Source organism: Ambystoma mexicanum, chromosome 5q (genome assembly GCF_040938575.1).
Source record: "Ambystoma mexicanum isolate Mex_15411 chromosome 5q, UKY_AmexF1_1, whole genome shotgun sequence".
In the NCBI taxonomy this organism is placed as follows: domain Eukaryota; kingdom Metazoa; phylum Chordata; class Amphibia; order Caudata; family Ambystomatidae; genus Ambystoma; species Ambystoma mexicanum.
In genome coordinates, this window is record NC_090933.1 from 516123177 (window position 1) to 516145659 (window position 22483).

The following is a 22483-nucleotide window of genomic DNA, read 5'->3' on the forward strand; positions in this document are numbered from 1 at the left end:
ACCAGCATTCTGTATTTTCAGCAACCAAGAAAAGATTTAAAATGGAAGACTTTGGATTTCTTTCAGCAAGCACTGATTTTCATGCAGTCTCCATTTTTACTTGTCGGGCAGCCGAGTGACATGTTTCAGGAGTGCGATCTCCGTTCCACCACTGACAACATGCATTGTAGATTTGGCAGCCATCTTGCTGTACTTTGTAGAGCGCAAATTCCATAGGGTTTGGCGCGCATAGGGGTTTTGCGGCCATTTTGATGATTCTGGCACCATCAGCACACAGTGATGCCGCAGCGCAGAGCATAAGTCGGTTAATACATCCCACATAGCCCCCCCTCGCGTCTTGACTTTTGACCACCTGTCAAGAGGAAGTCGGTAGATTGGGATGTTCAGTTTTTCTTTTTGGTCCAAGTGGGAAAATTCGTCTGCTTCTCCCATCAGTGCTGGATCGACAGGTTCTCCTCGCCGGTTCCGAATGAGAGTATGGAGCGATACCTCGGGCCCCTTGGGTCTTTCCTTCCGGTTCCTGAGTGGTCCTCCTTGGTGCGTAGCATCCATGGTTTCAGTCCTATGATGAGAAAACAGAGCATATTTGTGGACATTTCACCACCACTATTCATGTAGTGGGGCAGATGCATACATTTGACATATAATGACAATCTTTCCCGCTTATAATTATTACTGATTATAACAGATGGAATGGTTTTTACAGTCAGAATTTTCGAGGGAGCTGGAATGTCCCCCTCTGGGTTTCCAGATGAATCCTCTAGTGTGGGTTAGTACACATGGTGACTTTCAAAAGTGGTGTAATTGTCTACACATTTGTCCGGTCGACACTTAGTGGTGTTTCTGGCACCTTGTGGGTTGCTAATTTTGCAGTGCCGTCTTCAGGACTGGTGAAAAGGATTTAATAGTGTCCGTAAAGTCTCACAATGGTGGGCCATCTAAAGGTAAGGACGTACATATTACAAATTAAAATTAGGGGTTTCTTTCCAGGTACTACTCTGCCTGGAGAGTGTGCTGAACTATATCCTACCTGAGGAATTAATTTCCAGTGTCACATGTTGGTTTATACGTCTGTTTGGAGTATTTCCTCTACAGCGCCTTCTGTGCGCTTGTATGAAACACACATGTGTCTCTCTGAATAGTATCGCAGCTCCTTTGCTGTGGGACAAGATAATGAATATCTATTAGAGTATTTTATATTAAAGCACTGGCATTTTTTAACTGTGCACATGCTCTTAGTGTCAAGTGGGATATATCCCATTTATAGTGCTTGGTGCTAGATTGTGAAATATCTGGCGAGTGGGGTGCCCAATTCGTGATTAGTAAATCACTCCTTATCTCGGGGATCTTATCTACCCCTGGTTAGATGTAAGCTCTTGTATTGCTTACTCGTGTTCTGTGAAGATCTACGTGCGCGGCATGCACCCAAGAAGAATTATCTACGAAGAACGGTCTCCCTTTTAATATACCCGTCTGATCGTGTAGGGGCCGAGTGATCGCTATTCCTCCCGACCTGGAAACTGCTGATAGTTCTGGGTCATCGGCTGCTCTAACAAACATTATTCTGCTTACCTTACCGCATCACTGCCAGCCGCTGTGTGAGTGGCGTAGTATCTAGCTGCACGCATGCGTATCTACTTTTATATTTCTGTACGTATCTGGGTGTGTAGTGCGCCTGCGCGTAAGATCGGGGTTCAGTGTATGGCCAGGGCTAGGGATTAGTGTCCCTGCCGCCCGATCCTACGGTATTGAATGTGAATATACTAATCAGTGTGATAATAGTTAAACATCGCAGGGCAATTTCACATATCAGCTTGGGTGTTACAAAGTCATCTTCACTGATGCACAGACCACCTAAAGGGATCTGTATTGAGTGTGCTGCAATCCATTCCGGGCCAGAGTCATACAGGTGGGGTAGCCTATGTCCCTGTTCATTATTATATTCAGAACATTTTTGGATATTTCATCAACACTCTGAGGTCCTGTTTCCCTATGTAATCGGTATCCGTCAGGGGAAAGTTCTCAGGGTCTTCAATGTGTTGATAAAACTTACCAATTATTGGATCATCATTTGGAGCCGTAATCAAATCAGCATCTGGGGTCTCCTTACTCCATTGTGCAGTTGAGAGTTCATTGTGAGCATTTGTCTGGGACCTAGTGATAGCAGTGACCTGGATTTCCCCCACCAGGGACTCGATCTCAAGTAGATCCCCTTGGATGGCTCCGGTTTTGGCCAGTTGATCAGCTAGGTCATTTCCAGTTTTGTCTGGTCCCTCTACTTTAGAATGACCCTTGATCTTTTTCCAGTAGATGGTCATCCCATTCGAGGTGACCAGGTCATCAATATGTGAGGTTAATTTCCCATGTTTCAATGGTTTGTTATTAGCACATAGCATGCCTCTGGTTTTCCAGGTAACCAGGTGCTCCACGAACCCGTTCCGTACATAATCCAAATCAGTGATTATGACCAGTTTGTAGAGTTGGTGTTGGACAGCAGTGAGGATGGTTTGATGCACAGCTATCAACTCTGCCACTTGACAACTCCGGGGACCGATTTTTTACCCAGCGGAGGGTTCTGGGGCATCATTCACCCATGCATTCCCTACGCCGGCCACAAGTTATTTTTCCCCGTTGTTGTCAACATGGTAAGAGCATCCATCCACATAGACAGTGGGCATTCCCTCACACTGGTCTTCTTCATAGACTTTGTGTGGGAAGTTAAGGTATGCCTCCATGTTTTCCCTGATTTTAAGACTTTCGTCCTCGAAACGGGCGGTAATTCTTCAATGCCCACACCGTTGCCAGGAGTGCCTTCTCACAATCGTTGAATTTTTCCTCCACAGAGGATAAGGTTTTACTCGCATAGGAGATTACTTTATTGACCTTGTCATGTTTTTGATATAATACTGCAGTCAGGCATGTATTTGAGAACCCTGTCTCCAAGAAGAACTCCTTGTTTTTGACAGGGTAAGCTAGGCAAGGCACTTGTGAGAGGCTTTGTTTGAGTTGTCTTACTGCCTCGGCTTGTTCTGGACCCCACTCCCACTTGACCCCCCTTTCAAAAGATGGATCAGGGGTCTCGTGATCTCTCTGTAGTCCTCAATGAACTGACTGCTGTAGTTAGTTAGTCCAAGGAGGCTCCTTAGTTCCTGCAGAGATGTGGGGTCTTTTAATTTCTGGAGTGCTTCCACTTTCTTTTCCTGGGGACAGAGACCCTGAAGAGTAATCTCATGCCCCAAGAAATTGACACAGGTTCTGCACCACTGTGCCTTTTGAAAGGAGAGTTTTGCTCCGGCAGCCCTCAACTGTGTCAGAACATAATGGATCTCTGCTATGTGTTCCTCCACAGTTGAGCTTTTGACTAGAACATCATCTACATAGGCCAGGTTACCCCTTTCACCCAGGTCGGGCATGGCCTTGTGCAGAAAAATGTTGAATTAATTGCCGTTGTTGATGTATCCGAAGGGAGTTCAGGTCCAAGTGTATTGCTGCCCCCTGAAGGTGAAAGCCCGCTTGTATTGGTCCTCCCTACTGACAGGTACAGTCCAGTACCCATTGGTCAGGTCAATGGCAGTGAATACCTTTGACCCCTGGATCTGGGCCAGCGCTTGGTCAATGTAGGGAAGAGGCCATCGGGAAGTATGGACCCGTTTGTTGAGCTCCCTAAGGTCAGCACAGAGTCTCCCCTGGCCGGTTGGTTTAAAAATCCCCAGCACCGGATTATTGAAGGTGCTGTGGACTGGACGAATTATCCCACGGGACTCAAGGTTCTTAATTATTTCAGTAAGAGACTCCATTGATGTGAGAGGCAAGCAATATTGCTTCACAAACACTGGAGTCATGTCAGGGTCCGTGGGAATTGTTGTGGTGTGGATGTCGGTGCGACCACAGTCATATGAGTCCACCGCAAAGAGATCTTGAAAATCTAAGAAAACTTGTTTCAATTTTTGCTTTTGCTCCAGAGTCTCACAGTCATCAGCTAGGTTGACTCTCTCTTCAACCATCTGCCTGAAGCCTGGAAAGACTTCCGGTTTTGCTATCTCAGCAGCCTCCTCCAGCTGGGTGGACAAGTCCCTGGTCAAAGTGCTGATTTGGACTGATGGCTTCAGGTGGGGAAGGCGGTCCTCGTGGACTTGGAAGATCACCTCATCCCTCCTGAAGTCACAGGTCACATCTTCCTTGCCATAAGGGCAGGAAGTGTACACCAGGAAATTCCCCCCAAAATTCCCCGTGAAGATCCTGTCTGGTGTTGCGTCATCGTCACTATCACTGTCAAAATAGTGCTTGAGAATGGGTCCTAACGGTTCATTACCTAAATCTATGGAAAAATGCCAGTCATCAACCGCCATTCCAATAATGGTGCCTGCGGCCAGAGTGATACTCTTTAGGTCACCGTTAAAGACCTCTATTGGAATGGTGTTGTGTTCTATATTGACTAGTGGTGTTGGGTTTACCCCCAACCCCTGCTGTTGGAAATGAGCATTAAGATGAAGATAGGCGTCAGGGTTTTTCAGTGTCTGTCCTCTTTTAACTTTCACTTCCAGTGAGAATTGTCGGGTCCATTCTGGGATGGTGACTTCCTCTCCAGTCTGAATTTCAACTGCATAAGGCAGCAGTTGAGCTGACCTATATGCTTTCTCTGGGTCATCAAAGTCCATGGGATTACCCGCTAATCGGGACCAGGCTTTGAAGTTTATTAGGTCCAAACTAATGGCAAAGCGATTGAGAATGTCACTGCCTAAATAAAATGGAGCAGGGACATCTCACACGACCCAACAATTATGGACTATGCTCTTGTTGCCTATGGAAATTCTGAGCATACACCTGCTAGGCAGGAGATGTTTGGCATTGGGTGTTTCCAGGTCCATTTCCCATTTGTCTAACAGTTTAAATGTGGGAATGGCTGGATCTTTTGGGAGTTTGTGGAACATGGCTTCGCTGACAAAGCTCTTACCGTTGTTCACGCACACTCAGGCGAGAACAGACTCCTTCCCTTCATTTAACTGAATAGGGATGAACGACTGCTCTCCAATTTTATGAATATCACCCAGGCTTTGAGCTGATTTTTCATCTTTCTGGACTGTAGGAGTGGGATTTTCTGATTGTGAATTTGCAAAGTATTTCAGAGTGTTTCATTCCAGTGTGGAATGCCACCTTATACTGGAAGGAAGGTTGATTTTCAGAAATAGAGGGGACCCCCCATCACCAGTTTGTTGTCCTACTGCAATTACTGTCACGTCTGGGATTTGATTATTCTGGAAGTGAAATTCTATTTGGTCAGGTTTTTGTTCAACCATGTGGCATGTGCCGTTTAAACAAACATGGTTGACACTATGTTTCAATTTTATTGGCCGGTTAGTCTGGGTCCAGAGGACCTTGTTTGCACAATCTATGAGGGGTGACAACCTACGCAGGATGTCATTCCCTAGTAAACAAGGGATGCCCTTTGGAGTCACAACTATGACCGGGTGCTTCACCTTGTGTCGCCCAATTTTAATGTCCAAATCCGCAGTCCCCTCAACGGAAATTTCCTTCCCGTCAAAGTTCTGAAGGTGTCCAGAAGAGGGGTGAGAGGAATTTGGTATTTCTCCCCCCTTCCAGAACTCAGTTGATCAAAGGCCCTTTTTGACCGAAGGGTAGCTTGGGATCCAGTGTCCACTAGTGCCAAAATTGTACATTGCCCCTGTATTTGGACGAGGGCATAGAATCTTCCCTCCCTTTCCTCAAGGGGCAGAGATAATGCACATGTTTGGACAACTGGTGGGTTAGTTTCTTGGATTTTGATACTGACAGGAAGGTGATTTGGGCAGGATTCTGTTTGGTGTCTTGGGAATCTGAAAGAAAAAGGTGCCAGCTAGATATGGGAGAAGTTTTGGATTCCCCTGGTTCTGATTCTGGGCTGCCCCCCCTTTTTGGAGGCAGTCACCTGGATGGGTTGGAACCAGCAGATTTTCGGGCTGGCGATTCTGGGGTTTGATGATGATGGGCGGTGTTAACTCAGTCCCCACATCTACCAAGTCTGGATTTGGATCCTTTGGGACCCATTTTTCTTTGGGAGGAGTTCCCCCATCCCTGAAGGAGAAGATCCTTTTCCCAGGACTCTCTGAGGATCCCTCTCCTTCAAACTGGACGACTTGTACCTCCTCCACAAAATGGGTCTTTTTGGGCTCTTTATTTCTCCTACCCCCTCTCTGCTCCTTGGGTTGCAGATTGTCGGGGGCAGGAGATTTTGGTTCTGGTTCCTGGGTTTCCAGGGGCTTTTTACAAGTGGGGAAGGAAGCTTCCTTCAAGGCTTTACACCCCCCTTCCCCTTGTGCCTCCTCACTGGGAACCGGTGGGTTGTCGTGGTTCTTCCCCCGTCATTGCTCTGGAGCACCAGGTCCTGGATTTGAGGCATTCTGAGCCGCCATGCTCATCTGAGCGTTCTGTTGAGCCCTCAGCATGCGACCCAGATACTGTGCCATGTTCTGGACCTGGCGCTCTAGTTGGGACACCCGCTCTGGCTGGTATTGGGTCCTCATGTCTCCCCTGGGCTGATTCTAGGAAGGTTAACCATCCCTTCTCCCAAAATACCCTGGGTTCTGAAAGTTTGGGTACCCCTCCACCCTTGGCCTCCCCTCTCCCGGATTGGGCTGTCTGGGCTCAGGAAAGTGGGGAAAGAAGGATGGATTGTTTTGGGGGTTAAAGTTTGGCGGGTACCTAGGAAAGAGATTTTGTCCGGTATTTGGAGGATTACTGCCCTCCCGGGGAAAGTGAGGAGGGAAGTTCCCTGGGTTTCCTACTGTCTGGTTGGATCCCCCACCCCCTTGGCCTGGAGGAGCTCACACATAACCCAGGATGGGTCTATTGCCCTTGTAGCGTGGGCTGACATAGTCAGGGGAGTTAGGGGTGTTAGGCAGAATCCTGTGCAGTTCCCTTGGGGAACACTTAGCAAGAAGATTAAGACTACAGGAGTAAGCAGTAAACCCAATTGGTAGCAGTCTGAACCACCCAGATTTACCTGGTAGCTGTGGCTGAGCAGTCAGACTTCTCTCAAGATGAGTAGGGCAGTATACAGAGGATACACAATAGGGCTAAAAACACAGTAGAGCAAGCAAACACTGACCAGAGCTTGGTATCAAAAGTATATAATTATTTATTTAAAACAAACTTTAGGAAATACACTAAGCACTATAAATCAAAGCAACTTCAAACACAGTCAGATAAAGTATACACACCTCCCTTAGTAATTATTAGACAAGTCTAGGTCAAAACACCAGGCAGGTCATGAAAATAAAACAGTTCCCAACACTTTTCTAAGATCACAGCAAGTTAGTGAAGGCAGAGTCTACTGTAGAGCCAAAGTTCATAGGCCAGGCCCACTTTAAATGGAGCAAGGCAAAATGTGCCCAAGATCACACAGTTTAAAAAGCACTCAAGGGAAATGTTCAAAGGAGGTTGGTTTGATGCGAAAGATAAAGTTAGAAGGTCTGGGGCCAACCCAGTTGGAAAGCCAAGGATTTAAGGGTCACCTTTAGCAATCCGCAGAAAGGGAGGCCAGGCGGAACACAGTACCTTAAAGAGTGAGGAAGCTCCAGCCGTGGCAGTTGTTCCTGGCAGCGGGTGCAGTTCATGGTTTCGACCAGGGAAGGAGAAGATCTCGTCGAGGAGGAAACTTGGAGTCGTTGCATTGCCCAGGGAAGAGACCAGCCGCGGAGATTGTTCGGTTAAAAGGTGCATTCCTTTTATTTGCGGTCACAGTGGTGAAGCTTGGCTATCCGGCCGCCGGGGTGCTTGGCACGGGCGATTCGACCAAGGGACATCCTGGAAGGCGAATGGCGAACTGGTTGTCCCCACCAGCTCAAAGGGAGAAGACTCTTACTGCAGAAGATCTTCTCTTGTCGTCGGTAAAGTGGTGAGGTTGTTGCAGCAAGGCTCCACCGGTGGTGTCGTTGTTGCAGATGGCTCAGCTTCTCCCCTCTTCGGATTTCTTAGGTCCTGTGGTGACTCCTGAAGTTCCAGTCCCAAAAGCCCTGCTTTTATGCAGAAAAAACCCATTTAACAGCCTAGCTGTCACTCATACATGCTAAGTGGTGAGCCAGGTGGCTCACCACTGGGCCAATCAGAACAGAGTGCGACTTGAGTTGCTAAGGCAACACAGTCCAGGGTGCCAATTCCCCCACCCACACATCCTGTGGAACCCAGACACAGTGGCACCAGTTGGAGGGCTTCTGTGGAGAAGGCTGCCAAAAAGTGGAACAAAGGGCCCGACCTTGGTTCGAGTTACAGAGACGGACACAAACGCCATTTTGGAAAAGAGTTCTGGCGAAAAGACCCAACCAGTGATTTTATATTAAATAAATAAACCGGCGGTATCTTTAACATTGCACCAAAAAAAAGTGGTGCGTTTAAAACCAATGGGAAAATCCCATAGGAAATATTCCGGTGGAATATTTCGCGTGGTAACCACTGTCACCAGCCAGAAACTCGACAAGGGGGGACTGTACAGTGCCCCCTTGGAAACAGACCCAGTGGCAATCTAATTAACCCCTTCATGTACTTCAACAATATGATGGTTTGTACTGGTTCTGTTCACAATTTTGGACTAGTAAAGTCAATGGTGACTTTACATGCCCTGGGAGACAGTAGCCAGTCCCAGGGTATGGAGTCTATGTTTGGGGGTCACTATGACACCCCTGTGTTACTGCACTGAGGGTGCTGTGTAACACATACACTAAAACAGATGATATCCTATGGAGTAAAAGACCCCATAGCCCATAAGCACACAATGGGCCTCATTCCGAGTACGGCGCTAACCAATGGCGCTATTAACGCCTTGGTTGACGCGGTACCCGGACCAGCAGCGCCTTGGTGGATGGCGGAATCACCGCCCCATTCCAAGGTTGGCGGGGCGGTAATTCCCCATTCACCAAGGCTCTTCCCCATTCCCAAATGAGCCCCCATAGGGCTCAATGGGAATGGGGAAGATGCAAATAACGGTGACCGTTCATTACGGTCACCGTTATTGGCTTGGAGGCCCCTTTGCGCCCTCGACTTTAACACCTGCTCAAAGCAGGCGTTAAGGGCGAGGGCGCAGAGGGAACTCGGAGTATGGCGGTAAGGGAATACCGCCACCGGTCTCGTTACCGGTGGCCGCTATCCCTTACCGCCATACTCGGAATGAGGCCCAATAAGTCAAAGACTTACCTCAAATCTTGCCTACGAGTGGGAGGAAAAGAGTCTCACTCTTAGCAGGGGAAAAAAACAAACCCCAGAAATCCAGCAAAGCTGCTGGGGGACTCACTAGGTTTGGGAAATTAGCATTATAAGAGGATTCTCCCTAACAAGGGGTCCCCTTTGTGGGATGGCCTCCCTGGCTCCCTGTTTGTGATTGGCCCGAGGGCCTTCTGGGTTTGGGGTTGCTTTGATTCTGTGCGGGCAGGTTTTTAGGCCCCCCAATCTCTAAATCTAAAATGGGGGCAACCTTCACCTCTGCCACTTTAGCAGCAGCAGGGGTGTTAGTTGTTTTGGGGCTTTTGCTATTGTTTTTATTTTCCACTGGCTTTTGACCCAGTATAGTGATATTTTCTTGTGAAAGTACCTCACTAGCTGGGTCATGATATACTTAGGGAGAGCATGAAAGAAAATGTTTACAAATTCTTTGCTGTCAGTGCGCACCCTTCTAGTGGTCTGCGCAAAGGCATGTTTTAACTCTTGAACAAATTCTTGTGGGGCCTGATCTTCCCCACATTGCAGGTTGTAGGCTACCTTGAGAGCCTCCTGCAGATTCCTATGAACGGAAAAATGTTTCAGGATGGCCGCCCTATAGGTGGACCATCTGGAAAGATTCTGATCCTCCAGCCCAGCAAAGAAGCTGGAGTACTCGGGAGAAAATGTCCACTTTACATATTGAATACAGCTTTGGCTGTCCTTCAAATAGAAAGATTCCATCATTTGTTCAAATAGCTCAAGGTGCTCCCAAACCGAATATTTTGCATTCTTACGATAGGGAGTGATGATGCTCCTAATGGCTTTTATTTGTTTCAGGGGATCCTTGAGCAAGGCCCTCCTGAACTTGTTGGCTTTTTCAGTTCGGGTGACCCTGGTCCACTCATCCTCTGACTCAGAGGCACTGCTACCAGAGGTGCCTGACTGGTCTCCTAGACTCTCCCGGATTCTGCAAGCTTGGGAATGGCTGGCAGAATGTGGGGGCCTAGTTTCTTGAGTCCTGTGGCGCTCAGAAGAGTCTTCTGATTCTTCCTTGCTCCCGGGATTGGCTGAGTACCGCCCCACCACTGTCCTAGCTGGGAAGAGGTTTTCATGATGCCGTTAGTGGGCCTACTCTCATGGAGTTCCCCTCCAAATTTTACCATCTGATCTCTGGGTAAGTTATACCTTTGAGGATCCATTTCTATGATCCTCCCCTCATTGGAATCTCCCGTATCAGAGAAGATGGCCCTAGCACTTGGGAACACATACACAGATGCCCGCCCATCCATTCCTGGGAGGTGCTGATCTATGAGCCCCATATTTCCCATTGGGTTGCAGTCTACCATCCCTGTGGCCCTTGGCTCATGTGCGCCAGTTGACATGGGGTTGGCAGAGTCCATGGAGTTGAAGAGATGAAAGTACTTTGGTATCCTGCTCTACCTTCTCCTGCTGCAGGATATCCAGATCTCCTTTTACTTTTATTAGGTACTGTCTGTTTTCATTTTCTGATTCTTGGCTCTTTTGTAGCCTTTGCTCTGCAGAGTCCAGATCAGTTTGGGCTTTTTCTAGTGATTGTACTCGCCTATTTGCCAGATCTAGGTTTTCGGCATATTTTTCCTGTATTGCTCCAATGTGGAGGTACAGATATGCCGCATTTTGGCAATTTTACTTTGCTCTTCTTTTACCTTTAGGGCCATGTACAGTTCACTTGGTGCCATGTGTAATGGACCCTGATCCTGCTATATATCTAATCCGGTGGCAGTGGCTTGTTCTTTGATTTCCTTCAACCAAACATTCTGATCCTGCTCTGTCCATTCACCCATGACAAATCATTTATACAGTAGGTGTTCTTTTGCCATATTAATTTTTAATGGGGTCGCCATTCCGAAAATATTAATTTGCTTCCTGACTTACAGGAGTTCTTTTATTTTTACAAAACAGGCCAACTCCTTAGAGTGTTTTTACAATGTAACACAGTGTGGTAGCCCAACAGGGTTTATGTACCCCGTCAGTTAGTACTCTGTATTAAGCTGTCACAAGTGGTATGTCTAATTCAGAAATCTCGTGACGAGCCCCCAATCTGTAAGTGGTTTCAATCCGGCACTTCACCTAAGTCAATGCCTAGCGTGTAATGCACAAGTCAAATCCTTATTTATTTATTTGTGTCTAAAAGTTCTTTTATTCTGAATGATGTACCACTTATATCACACCGCTCTCTTGGAATCCCCCCGGTCACACTGAACCAGGAATCAGGCTGGTTTGCAAAGTTAAAATATTTATTTATATATTCACAATATAATCACACTATTTTTAATGGGGATACATTAATCACCAATGGGGCGATGTCACACCACGCAATCTCTTTAATCACAAGGAGTAATAATAAGCAAAAACAATGAAACACAGCAATAATACTTTTGTGGGTGGGTGTTCAAATCAAATAGCAATGTTGTTACTCTTTCCCCCTGCACACCCCTCAAACCCCCAATATGCAATGTAGAGAGATAGGAGGAGAGAGAACAGGTTTCAGGAATGCAGAATTCAAATATAATGTCAATCCCAATTTCCCCCCAGCAAACACAAAAGAAAAGCAGAATTGATTGGCAAACTGTCAAAATGGTTTTACAGTGATCAGGAGAATGAATTGGGTAATAATAATAATTATTATTATAATAATTATTATTATAATATTATTTTATTATTATTATTATTATTAGAACACTAAATATGGGCTAAATGACTGAAATTGTTTAAATTCTAATGGGAGCCGCTTTCTATGGGTGCAGACAAACACTAGCAATGATTTGACACCAAGAAGCAATGTGCAAACTGAAATTTGAGGTCGGGTGCAATGAAAATCTATTTGATGAGAAATAGGCTTGTGCCCGCACCCTCCTGCACCAAAATAAATCAGTAACAACAATGAAACAGCCGTTGGTTCTCAATTTCAATTTTTTAATTTGTTTGGTTTGTTTCTGTTACTTAGCCCCTTGTGGATGACACGTGTTTCAGCGTATATACTGTGCCTTTTTCAAATCCAGGCTAGTCTTGTTCAAAAAAGAAAAGAAAACGAATGGAAAAAGAAACACATTGCAAAAAATAAAAATCATGTATACAAGCCTAATTAGTTGTTAAGCATATAATACTGAAAGTGACTTCTTTGTGTATATACCACTTCTCCCTTATTGGAAAACATATTTTTACCATATCTTAAAACCTTGACACCTCGTGCATTATTAGTGAGTTTTGGTACGTTATTTCATATAGTGCAAAGATAAGAGTTGCAGGTCTATAGTTCTTGGTATTAACTAATCTGTTATTTATGTACATTCATCAATAGTTATGTCACTTCTTACCCTTTATATGTTGCTGTGGTTTCCCATTTAAGGTACAATGTTTATCTTAGCCAGTGTCTAAACAATTCCTGGGTTCAATCCCACCTATGTTAAAAAAACCACACAAGATGGTTATTTATGTATCTATATTCCTTTACATTTTCATATTTGATAACCAGTTTTTTCGCCAGATTTGTGGAGTGGCAATGGGTGTAAAATATGCCCCAGTCCTAGCTAACTTAGTGATGGGGATGTTTGAGGATCAATTCATCTATAAGTTTCAAATGTTGCACTATATGAAATAACGTACCAAAGCTCACTAATAATGCACGAGGTGTCAAGGTTTTAAGATATGGTAAAACTATGTTTTCCAATACGGGAGAAGTGGTATATACACAAAGATGTCACTTTCAGTATTATATGCTTAACAACTAATAAGATTTATATTCATGATTTTTATTTTTTGCAATGTGTTTCTTTTTCCATTTGTTTTCTTTTCTTTTTTGAACAAGACTAGCCTGGATTTGAAAAAGGCGCAGTATATACGCCGAAACACGTGTCATCCACAAGGGGCTAAGTAATAGAAACAAACCAAACAAATTAAAAAAATGAAATTGAGAAACAACGGCTGTTTCATTGTTGTTACGGATTTATTTTGGCGCAGGAGGGTGCGGGCACAAGCCTATTTCTCATACTATTTATAGAAGGAGTTGAGGGACTCATTGGGCCTCATTACAACCTGCAAGTCCGGGACCGTGCAAAATCCGTGACGGCGGTAAAAACGTTTCCGTGTCCGTAAGGTTGCGGAAAAACCGTCCGATTACACGCTGTTGGTCGCGCGTACCACACGGACTCGGAAACGTTACCGCCGTCACGGAAAACCCCACGGAAATGGAAATAACGCAGCCACATGTGGCGCAAAACCCGTTTCCGCCTCCGCTGCCACGGACACGGAACCGGAAATACCATGATCACCAAAACAGGAAACATAGAGGCGGCCATCATATAAAAGCACAATCCATTGCCATCCAGAGCCAGCACAAGCACAATCCTAACTCTGAGAAGCCAAAAGGGACCACCAGCATGTCTGCCAGGATTCCTGCTCAGAGGCAGCGCAAACAGCGCTTCAGCGAGGCGGAGCTAACCGTCTTGGTGGAGCACATTGTGGACAGTGCGGAGATGCTGTTCAGCGCCGACCAACGGCGTGCCACACAGCAGCGGAGGAAGGAGGTGTGGGCCGAAGCTGCATGCAAGTGCAACGCTGTGGGCGTGGCAGTGAGGAGCGTGAAGGACTGCCACAAGCGGTGGGACGACCTGAGGCTGAGGGTACGCAACCTCATTTCCACGCACCGCCAACGCAGAAGTGGGACAGGCGGAGGACCCCCTTCCCCAATGAGGCTGCAAGCATGGGAGGAGCGTTGCAGCAGCGTCCTCCACTTAGAGGGAATCCATGGGATCGGGGAGGCTGAGGCAGGAGTGAGCCCACCTGCAGATGCCGGTAAGTGCCCAAACATGAATGCCACATGTAAATATGCAGTTGTGAGTACTGGGCCAAAGGACCCATTAACAACCCCCCCAGGCAGTGTATGTGTGGGCCAAAGGACCCATTAACAACCCCCCCCCGGCAGTGCATGTGTGGGCCAAAGGACCCATCATGATCTGTATGGCAACCAATATCACAGAATGCATACACCAGCAATCAGATGCATGTGACTAACACTATTCAATGTACAATCTTAATGACGCATGTGATGCACCCATCTGCCACCACAACAACACTAATTGCATGCCCTTTGTGTCCCCACAGCCGTTTCAAGTGACAGTGATACTGCACAACAGGCCAGCCAATTCGCACCGGCAAGTACACAAGCCACCGCCACCACACAGGAGGATGCTGCCGGCAGTTCTGCACCTCTGGCCACATTACCAGCCACTACATATGTGCGGCCCACCACCACCACCGACATCCCCACCATCTCCACACTGGCTAAGTCTAGACAGGTGCCACGGGAACCTATCATGGCCACCCAACACAACACCGAAGGCAGCAGCACTGCAGAAGGGGCGGCCTGCAGTGATAACAGTGCCCCGCAAGAGCACTCGGAAACGGGGCCACAGGGGGAGATGCCCACATTGGAAGACCTGGGCTCCTTCCATGAGCTGGGGTTCAGCCCCATATCACTGGGGAATCCCATGAGGTCGCCCACCCCATCCATGGCCGAACTGAATGCCTGCATGCAGCGGATGGAGGACCAGCAGGCTACCCTCACCCAGCTGGTGGAGAGGCAGCTAGAGGAATCCAGGCTGCAGAGGGAGAGCTACAGCGCCTCAGTGCGTCGCATGTCGAGGTCCATAGGACGCTTTGCAAGCACTATAGTAACCCTTGCACGCCATGTGCGGGAGGGCAACGACCACACCTCCAGGCTTGTAGAGGCCATCTTGGTTGGCCAACAGGCAAATCTGGCACGGATGCCCTCAATCCCAGATTCTGCCCAATCAAACACAACCACCCCATCCAGCTCCACTACTGCCAGTCCAAGGAGGCGCTCGAGTAGGCTAACGGGTCCCTCAGGCAAGGTTGCACAGGTACTGAAGCGCACACGGAAGTGATGGCATGTGTGTGGGGCAGTGCAGGACACATGTGGACTACAAGGGTGTGAGAGGGGTGGGCACATTTGGGTGGTGGGGCAGGTAGTTTTGGGGGTTTGAACAATGGGGTCTGGGTGGGGGTGGGCACGTTTGGGTGGTGGGGTAGGTAGTTTTGGGGGTTTGAACAATGGGGTCTGGGTGGGGGTGGGCACGTTTGGGTGGTGGGTGGCCCCAGCTTCCCTAACCAATGCACCTCCTTCCCTGTTGTTATTACATCAATACATCACCATTTCGAATCAAGACAAACATGTGTGGACATTGATCATTTATTTTGCAGTGCAACTATTAATTCATTGTCGTCACCATGTTTGTGCATTTCTGTGAATGTGCTGTGACTCAAAAGTAAATGCGAATCAGGGCATCCCGTGCTCTCTGGCCATCATGTGGACCCCCAGGGGGAGGCGGTTCCAATCCCATCCCCATCTGAATCCCCATCCCCATCTTCCTCATCTGCGTCTGGTGGCATTGGGATGTTCCTGCGCAGGCATATATTGTGCAGCATGGCACATATATGAGCGTGATTTTACCCGTCTTCACTGGGCTGTACAGCAGTGATCCGCCAGATCTGCTCAGACAGCGGAAACAGGCCTTCAGCAGTCCAAATGTCCTCTCAATCATTCCACGTGTGCGGATATGTGCCCTATTGTATGCCTCTTCATGCCTGTTCCTTGGTCTCCGTACAGGTGTCTTCATCCATGGCGTGAGTGCATATCCCGCATCACCTGCATGGGATGTAGATGGGGGAACATGTCAGTGTTTGTGGCATCATGTCCTCATCTGCTGCTGTGCATTCTTGTATCATCATTCATTCATGCATATGTACCATGCAGTGTATGGAGGTATGTTTTGGGCATCACGATGTATGTCGCTGACTGGATATGGGCCTACACATTAACTTGCATGTTTGCTGTGCCCTGCGGGTGACATTTGATTGTGTGCATGTCACGGTGCAGTGCTGTCCACACATGGCAGAGTGACTCCACTGTACGGAAGTAGTAAATACACGTCGTCTCATTTACACGCCTCTCGTGCCTTTTGAGGCAGTGTTTCAATTGAGGGTGGGTGTCTGCAGTGGCACAGGGTTCATGGGACAGTGACGGGATTGGCTGTGCCAGCGTGTGCACGGGCACATTGTGGTGCCCTGTCACCTCTTCCTTCATGATGTTTGGCATCCGCTGTGTATTTGGTAGATGGAAGGGGGGTGATGCATGTGCGGTCACAGCGGCACACTCACAATGCTCATTGGCCTGGACACACACACACACCACTTCGACAGGGTTGTAGCATCGTCAGCTGTACTCACCCAATAGCCATGTGGTTTGTCCGGCATAGCGTTCCATGTACCGTGGCAACGTGGAATTCCGCAATACCATTGAGTCATGTGATGAGCCTGGGAAACATGCGCAGCAGTGTGTAATCAGTTGCATGGCATCATAAAACATCTGGACATTCAAAGAGTGATACTGTTTCCTATTGCGGAACACCGCCTCAATTGCATGTGGTACTGTCAGCTCAACGTGGGTGCAGTCAACTGCGCCTATGCAATTTGGCATGCCTGCTATGCCATGGAAGGCCAACTTGGTGGCAATGACCTCGGGGAGGGTGCGGGGTAGGGCTATGTGTTCCGACACATGGCGCAACAGGGCATCCAGTACCTGTACCAGGATTTTGGAGAAACAGGGTTGTGATATGCTGTGCAGCTCACCAACCGTGTGTTGATAGGTGCCAGTGCCAAGGAAATGCAGTACTGATACAACCTTCAAGAGGGGGGGGATGGCAGTGGGGATGTCAATTAGGCTGCTGATGTTGTCCTCAATCAGGGCGGTGATGTGCAGGATTGTTGCACGGTCCAGCTGGTATAGTGTGTGGATCTGTCCTGGGGTGAGGTTCCAGGGTGAGGCTCTGATGCGTGGTATTGCTGGCTGGCGGCGGGGTCGGGCTGGCTTGGCAATGGGGTTTGCCTTACCTGCAGGGTTGGCTGGTTGCCGCCTGCGCCTCCTCCGCCTACACCTCCTCCTCTGCGCCATTACTGCCACCATGTGCAGTGCTGCCTGTTGGTTGAGTAGGCCCAGTCCCAGTGCTACTAGACCTGCTGCCTGCATGGTTCTGTGTTGTGTTGGGCTGGGTGTGGCACTTTTGTAGGCTCCCGGTGGCCTGCTAGGTCCAGCTGGGCTGATTTGGTGCACCTGTGCCCTGATTCAGTTCAGCAGGAAGTGGATAACGCCATGTTCGCGGTGGCGGCGGTTCCGCCACCGTGATCACGGTATTTACGCCATTTTTGCCGGTATTTCCGTGTCCGCGCTAGTTGTGATGCTCACGGTGTTTCGTGTTGACGGTAACGGAGGGGTTTCCGTGCAGACGGACTTAACGGGACCCCTATTTCCGCAGTGGCGGTTTAGGGTGGTGCTATTACCGGAGCCGTGGGTCATGATTGGGCGGACATGGAAACGGTGCCGGTATGGTTTTACCGGCAGTGTTAATTCCGGACCGGAGTACTTGTAATGAGGCCCATTGTCTCCGTCGTGGCCTTCACCCATGCGACAAACAACTGGCTAATACGGAAAGAACCACAAATACACAGAGAAAGTACGATAATTATAAGGAATAAATAATATAAGTCGCGCAGGTACAAAACACAAGATATCTTCACAAAAAAAGTTCCTCAAGATTAAGAAAATATATTTTACAAGTGTAATATTTTGCCAAAACGAAAATTTGCGGCAAACTTTTCCATGCGCAGTTATCGCGACTGCGGGAAAACTATAGGGATTTGAGATGCAGTCTTTTTGTTTCTAGCATAAAATTTGAAAAAATTATGGACATTTTAATGGAGGTCGTTTTTTTAAAATATGCACCAAAATGAGAAAACAGGGATGCGCTTTCAAAAGACAAACAGGATTTCTTTACACTCGGAATGACTATGAAGAAGCAAATACTACACGGGAGCACAGCCACTAGATCAGGACGCCTCTGGATCAAGTTTTTGCCTGCCGAGGAGCTTGCCTTCTTCAGATGAAATATACCAGCGCAAAGATATGTTTAGCAATACTATTATAGAAGGAAGATAGTAGGGATGAGATAGAGAGTTCAGGCAATTCAAACTAATTCTAACAATGCAGTTCTGGATATAAGAGAGGATGGATTTGAGATAGGGATTACTATGGACAGTACATAGGCTAGTGACAGTCCTATACTATGGATACTCACTATATATGTTTGAACAGAACCGACAGGAATTCTGGTTCATCAAGATTTCTGGACAGGAATTCTGCTGGGCACACCGGACTGGGACAGGCTGCTGGGCACACCGCACGACAGGACTGGTTCTGCAATCAGCACGGTGCTCTGGTCACCGCATGATAGGACTGTACAGGATTGGCACAGCACGGCACAGGATTGGGTTTAATCTGCCCTTCTCGGTTCTGAAGATAATTGTTTAGCAGGAAAGCAGTTACAGCGCACCCCGGCTGCTTCTTTGGTTTCCCCTTTAAGTTTGTGGGATTCTGGTTCTATAAATTTAAGGCCTAGCTGAGAATGGTTCAGCTATAGAGTGGGCCTTTCTGCTTTGCCAAGTTTCTGGAGTCTGGAGCAAGGAATATGGATGGATCTCCTTCAGTGTGCTTCGCCAGTATCAGGATAGTGGGTGAATCTGTGTGTCCTTTCTAAGTCCTCAGCTTTCTCTATTTATGCACACGATAAAAGGATGTGTGTGCTGAATTATCCTAAGCGCGCCCCCTTGGCTGGCTATTGGCTAAAGTCTTCCCTCTCCCTTGATTGGAGGAGAAAACAGGGTGTCGCCATGACGATGTGGATTTATGAGTCAGAGAATCCTCCCCTTGTCCCTTTGAACATGAAATCTACTTTTAGTATAATACATATTTACAATTTTGAAAACTTTATAACAATAACATATCTAGATCACATATTTTGTGGAGCAAATGCTCCTACAAGCCCCGTCATTGTATGATCTTGTTGGCTTTTGATAGAATTCTGCCCTTTTGGGCCGGAATACAATATCTAGTTTATCCAAAAATGTGTACAACTGTGCGTATTGCATATGGGCATAAGCGTGTGACGTTTCATGCTTTTGACATAAATACATTTGGAGTAAGACCATAATTTCTACAGTTACTTCCCAGAACATAGCACAGAGTTCTGGCTCCTCTTAAAATATGCAGCCAAAAATTAGGTTCAGGAGTCCGGGGTTTACATATTTTTTACAATTATACACAGTAAATGATCAGTCTTTTTAGAAATATGCTTTTTGTCCGTTGTGAATCAACAAAAGGCTGTCTGTCCCCGCCTCCTTCTCCTTCTTGCATCTCAGAAGCACTCTCCGCCCCCTTCCTTCTGGCAGAGGTCATTTACGATTCTTCCTGATTAGCATCTCCTTGCCTTGGGGGAAGTCCATTGTGCTCTTTCCACAGCAGCCCAAGTTCCCCTCCCCTCTTAATCAACAGAAGGGTGTGAGTTCCTGGTCTAGAGAGCAGAGGGGAGGTGCCTGGTCCCTGTGGGGGAAGTTGTTTGTGGTTTGGCTTGGAGTCAAGCTTAAATTTAAATGTAATTTTGGTGCAATTTTCTTTGTTTAAATAAACTTGTAATTTTAAAACAAGCAGCTAGAACACTGATTCCAGACTCTAAACCATGAAGTTTAAATAGCTACAACCTAGGTCACTCTTGATAACAGGTCACTTAGATTTCAGAAATTAGATCTTAATGGTACAAGTTTGCAGTTTTAATGCAGTATTTTGTAACAGTCATTCGGGCGGCCGCTGGTACTGGGCCCAGATTTTGACAGATCCCACAGGCAGGCAAACTTGTGGTGTGGGTATTTTGATGACCAATTCAGCTTTCCAGGGTATTGCGATTTCACAATGATTTCTTGAATTCAGTCAAATGTGACACCCTGCAGGAAGATTGGATGTTTGTGGGTGTTTTGGACCAGCATTCTGTATTTTCAGCAACCAAGAAAAGATTTAAAATGCAAGATTTCAGATTTCTTTCAGCAAGCACTGATTTTCATGCAGTCTCCATTTTTACTTGTCGGGCAGCCCAGTGACATGTGCAATCTCCATTCCACCACTGACAACATGCATTGTAGATTTGACAGCTATCTTTCTGTACTTTGTAGAGCGCAAATTCCATAGGTTTTGGCGTGCATTGGGGTCTTGCAGTCATCTTGATGATTCTGGCACCATCAGCACACAGTGATGCTGCAGGGCAGAGCATAAGTGGGTTAATACATCCCACAATATCAAAGGCTGCCGGGACTTGTAATGTCCCGGTGGCACTGGGATATCAGGTGGCGGAAACAGTGTTTCAGTCCGGCGGTAACCTGCTGGTAGCACCGGCGGGTTACCGCCAGACTTGTATTGAGGCCCAATGTCTCTCTAACCACTGTTACCAGTGATCGTTATCCGACTCAGCCAGTGATCGCTACTGCCAATAGGAAGGGATGATTATGTCAAGGTGGGCAGCAATATTTTCACAGGTTTATTGAAGGAACACCCATTTGTTTGTTATCCTCCTTCCTAGTCAACTCCTTTTCTCCGCCTGCTACTCACAGCACCTCCATCAGATCTGCCTTCCTTATGTCACATTCTGAATCAACTGTGAAAATGCTCCCAGGACACATCATAACATAACATAACACTTAACACTTCCTTTCGTATCTCCCAATAACAATACAATTAAAACAGAATTTCCAGAAACAATGACCACACCATCTTAAAATCATTGCCATACTTAGTCTTGATGCAGCGTGGATTGTGCTCCAATCCTTGTATTGCCATTCTCTCGATTCTCTTTTTCACCTTTACTGCTTCTATTCTCACAAATCATTACCACTTTCTCTCTCTACTCTACCCAACTGAAAAGAAGTTGCTCTGGCACCCATCTTTCAGCTCTCACACCTTAATTCACTTTTGCCTCTACCTAATCTACCTTCTCTCGTCTCACTGCCCGCCATATGTTCGAAATTTGGCCTGTGTTCGGAACTTCATCATCATCAAGATTTACAAAATTCTTGCTCACCTTGACAACGTTCACAGTGGAATGACTGCTAGAAATCCTTTAACCACATAGCATGGATCTTTAATGCTCATCAAATCCCCAGGTTGCACATAGATATTTTTCACGTCCTTGTTCTCATTGTGATACATTTAATATTTCATTTAGTGCTCCAGTACTTTCTTCGTATTCTCCTCCCTCCTTCACTGTCTATCCAGGGGTGGAATGGGGGTGGGTTTAAAGGGAAATTCTAAGCACGCTGCCCCTCATTTAAATGACTGACCTTTACCCACGGTAGACTCTTGATACATACCCATCAGACCCATCATTAATTCTCTCCAATCCATTCTGCTCTCTATGGACAACTGAAAATGTTCTTTTTAAACTCAGTTTGTTCCTTTAACTAACCAATACTCTTTGGGGTTTGTGGTGGGTTAGAAGAAGGAGTCTGACACTTGAGGGACATTTTTAGTGATGTTTATTAAAATAATGTCTATAAGGCCTATTGTTTCCTATTACTAGAGGGTTATCCCTGTCTATCTAAATTAACATGAAGGTGCTCGTCATTCATCAGGAAGTCCCAAATGGAAATGTCCACTGTCCAAACTAGCTCTAACAGACCCTATTACTATTTGAACTAATTTAATGTAGATCTGGATAATGTCTCCCTTCTCCTAGGTGTCTCTTATTGAAATGTTTCTTCTTTACTCAAGCATTTTCTTTACTATGATTTTTCACTTTCCGCCTTCTGTATAAGTTCTTGTAACCCTTCCACAATATATTTGGGTTTTAGTTCCACTTTAGGACCTGACTTTGGACTTGACTTTGGACAGTTCTCCTTGATGCCCTTTATTATAGTCCGTTCCAGACCTTTGTGTCTTTCTGACTATTGTATGTCAGACCTTCTTAATTTGGCTGTACCATGCTGTAATTTGACCTCCCCCCTCTCCTGGTGCTTCTCACTTAGATCATCTCTCCTCTTATCTGGTTCACTTGATTTCACTTCCTATTCATACTTATAAGATTATCTCTGTGGTTTGTTCCACTCTTTACTTCTTAAACCATGGGGTACTGTCCTCTCTTCCCAGGGTATTGGGGACAAGTCCTTAATGACTCCCCTTTCTGGTTTATTCGTTATTCTCTTTATCACTTTATCACAGTTCCACTTAAATGTTTTTATATTCTGTATCTCGTCAATTTCATGGGGACGTGATTTTCCTGCTTCATAACGATGCCCCGGTAACCTCCTGGTTCTCCCGTTCTTCCCGTTACCTCAGTGTCTGTAGGGGAATGCTGTCCAG